The sequence below is a fragment of the Oreochromis aureus genome, linkage group 12, assembly GCF_013358895.1.
Source record: "Oreochromis aureus strain Israel breed Guangdong linkage group 12, ZZ_aureus, whole genome shotgun sequence".
Lineage (NCBI taxonomy): Eukaryota > Metazoa > Chordata > Actinopteri > Cichliformes > Cichlidae > Oreochromis > Oreochromis aureus.
Genome location: NC_052953.1, coordinates 3,462,036 through 3,466,120, shown reverse-complemented (window position 1 = coordinate 3,466,120; position 4,085 = coordinate 3,462,036).

Here is a 4,085-nt window from a genome sequence, read left to right as displayed (position 1 = left end):
GCCTAAACCAATCTTAAAAGAAATACTATGATATTAAGATGAGGCAACATCTGCTAATACTTTTGTGAGAAAGAAGTGAAAAAAAAAAAACAGCTGACAACTAGATTTGAGATCAAGACAAGACAGGAAAAGGAAAGAGTCCAGAAAATACAAGCAGCATCCAATAAAAGCAAAAGTTTAAGAAAGTACAGCAAAGTTGTAGCAAAGCAGCAGGAAGAAAAATCACAAGGGGCAAAGCGGAGACACGAGGAGACCGACAGGGAGTTGCAGAGTAGATCTATGATTGGCTAACAAGTCACAGGTGAGTACAAAGTTTACAGGAAGCAGAACCAACTGAGACACACGAGCACGGAGCAAACAAAATAAATAGTAAAAAAGAACAAAGAGTGACACAAAGCTCACACACAGACAACAGGGAGGGAGGGAAACACAGGAGATATGGTTTAAAAACAAACGTGTTTCATGATGAATCCTCACATATCAATAAAAGACGCAGCAATAACTGTGACTGTTTGACTACGACAACCGTCACAAAAATCATGATAACGTTTATGTCACTTAATTGGTCGCTTTAGGCTTCAAAGATAAAGAACCTAGGGTAAGGCAGCCATGAAGGCCGCCATTAATGATGCTTCTGCAGGTTCAGCTTGTTACGACTTCCTCTAGTTAGATTTTGTTGCTCAACAACTTTCTCTCAGTGATTCAGACTCGAGCTGAGTCAAATATGCCAGAGCCTGGGAAGAAAGTTTGGGCTTTTAACTGCCTAGCTCTTTGTAGCAACGCTTTCTCAGTGTGTACGCAGCAAAACAGCACTCTCTTCTGTCATCTACAGCGGAGCATACTGTGTGCTGCACACACGTTTCATAATCAGAGTCCAAAGAACAAAAAAGAAATAAAATACAAAGTGGGAATTTGCATTAATAGAAGTTGACTTAGAGACAGATTAATACTTTAGTAACATATTAGCACAATGAAAGGAAAACATGCAGGAAAGGTCCACAGCAAGATTCAAACTAGTAGTTTCATAGTTCAATTATTTGGCCAACACATTAAACCCACAAACCACAAAGAAACCTAGATAAGAGAAGTAACCCTGTTGGACTTAGTAGAACAATCCCCTGATGAGGCAATAGTCAAGCTGCTGAAGCAGTGCAAGCAGGCAACTTTTAATTCACAGCTCCTGTCCAAATCCCATTTCCACTCTCATATTCTCCCATTTTAAACCTGCTGTGGTGCTGTTAATGCGGCACAGCAGCTACCAAAGCAGAAATACAGGTTTTTAATGTTTGGGCTACCAAGCAGATCGCATTTGGTCCAATTTGATCTCAAGTGAGCCACACCAGTAAATTATAAATAAATCCATCTATAGATATACAAAAGCAATAAATGCAACTTTCAATTGTTGCACACTTAATCTTCTCTCATTACATTTGCATTCAATTATATGGTTCACAAATACACCTTTAAAAAAAGCATAACAACACATAAAAACACTTGGAACCATAATTTGTTAGTTCTTAAGAATCCAAAACAACAAATGAAATACTGTATGTACATGCATTTCCACTCCACTTCCACAGGACTGAAAAGGCATTTTATTGATAAAATCTGAGTTTATTATTAATTTCTCTGCAGGGAAGTTCGGCCTCAGTCACACAGGTCTAAAGATTGGATGACAACAAAAAACTGGGTGGCAAGTTTCACCTTTCAAAACATGTTGGCTGCAGCAGTAAGGCACTTTTACTTTGAAACAAGTGTGCGTCACACTTTTTCTAGTTTCACTATTGCTCGTTCATTAGTTGGTGGGGGCAGACAAGTTTCTGTCTTCCAGGGCTCTAGACTAACTTTTTGACATGGGCGCACCGGTACGCCTAACTTTAAAAATTTAGGCGTACTGGCACAAAAGTTAGGCGCACTCAAATTTTTCAACCGCATCGCTTAACACCGCAGTTTTACATGTGCACTTTCTTTGGGGGGGGAAGTCCATACAGACAATATTCATTTCTAAATTATTAACTAACAAACTTGTGCTTAAAGTGCTTTGTCAATATTGTAGAAAATGTTAAACTTAATCATCATCTTGGCTCCTCTGACGACCTGTTTGCTGCTGCCTGCTGCTGAAAGGCAGTGGGGAGAGGGGACACTTGGGCAGTGCATTTATTGCAGCATATAATGTGTTTTCTGGATACACTGCTGTTTTTTCAGCATTCAAAGATTGATGGCACCGTGTCAGAGCTGGCTATGAATTTCAGACGAATCAGGCCTTAACTTAACACAAAAGTTATCAATAGTTCTTTTCATCTTTTCTTATTACCCACAGCTACATCCACTTCTGTCAGGCCTAGGCTGCTCACTAGGGCTGGGTATCATCACTGATTTCTATAATCCATTCGATTCCGGTTCTCAAAGTCCTGATTCGATTCAATTTAGCCTCAGACAGTCAGAAATATTATAATTCTGATCATTTATCAGTACTGATACACATGAGACTTCATCAGAATTGTGAACATCACAGCAGATGCCTTTGTGTAAAAGTAACTGAGAATAAAACACAGAAAAACATGAAGCAGATTTTCCTGGTCTGGCGTTTTATAGCAGATAACCTTAAAAATATTCTGCAATATTCTGCAATTTTGCATAATTTTAAGAAGTTTAAATTTCTTCAGTATTGAACAGCAGAAATTAGGCTTTCTTGTCTGAGGTCATTTAAGTGAAAAAAAGAAAAGAAAAAGACAGCGGCCGACAGCGCTGTAAACAACGGTAGACTGGTGGGTAATAAGCGAATGGATAATGCAGAAAACAGAGATTTGAGACAGCAGCTCAGAATCAGCGCAAAAAACACGGAAACAGCGCGGACCCGACGCATCAGAATCGCTAAGCTCCGACAGCGTGTCCGTGTTCGGGGCGTGGGGTGAGAAAGCCGAGAAAGACAAAGCTGATTCTGATGCGTGGGGTCCGCTCTGTGTTTACGTCTTTGTGTGGAATCCGTTAATGAATAGATATCGCTTTATTCAAGCTACTCACCTCTGTCTTCCACCTGCACTTTCAACTGGACCACGGCCAATCAGAGAGGTCCCGCCCCTGACTATCTCTGATTGGTTTAGTCCACGATAGGGGCATAATGTGTGTCTGTTGTTGACCACACGGAGAGTTGCAGAGATTTTTTTTTTTTTTTGTTACCCGAAAATATTTGGTTGCACCGGTGCGACCAAATATGTTTTTTTAGTCGCACCACTGAAAAATTGGTCGCACTCTAGAGCCCTGTATTCAGTGCAAACTATGGGCAGCCAAGCAAACTCCTGTCACCCAAAGCAATTGCAAGGTTTTGTTGTGCAGCACCCTCTTTGGGACTGATTTTAGCTCGTACCATTCAGCAACAGACAGCAACCACTTTCCAACCAGTTGGGGAATAGCCAATTTTCCTAGCGACCAGTGGTTGCCAGGGGAGTGCAAACTGGTGCATGAGCCTGTGTGAATTCAGTCACACAGAAATTAAAATGCACTCAGGTAACTCAGTTAGTCAAAACAGCTATAAAAATATTTTTCAATTACAGAAAACTTATTTCATCCCATTATATATATATTAAGATAATAATAACAATAACAATAATAATAATAATAATAATAATAATAATAATAATAATAATAATAATTTACTGAAACCCACCTAAAACAGACCAAGCAGATACCAACTCTACTGACTGGGTCATTTTAAAAGGGGGCTACTTGAGTTCCTAATTGTTTTAATAAATTCTGGCATCTCAGGGCTTCCATAAATTTGTTGACCGTCGCTTTGAACATTTTTAGAAAACATCGACATGGGTATCCTCAGCAGTGTGTGCTCTGTGTGACGGTTCCTGAGGCTATGTTTTACTGCGAAGACCATCTGTGTTCTGCCCCCACACTTCCACCATCACAGACCCTGACATTTAAGAGTCAGCAGCTGGGCGAGATCAGGGCGATATCACTCAACCATTAGCCCGTTCATCCTCATCCTCTAATCCCACCCCTGCACCCCCGACGTCACAGCATCAAACACGGCTGGATCTGCACAAATCCCACACTTGCGCTCTGAGCGGCCGGCA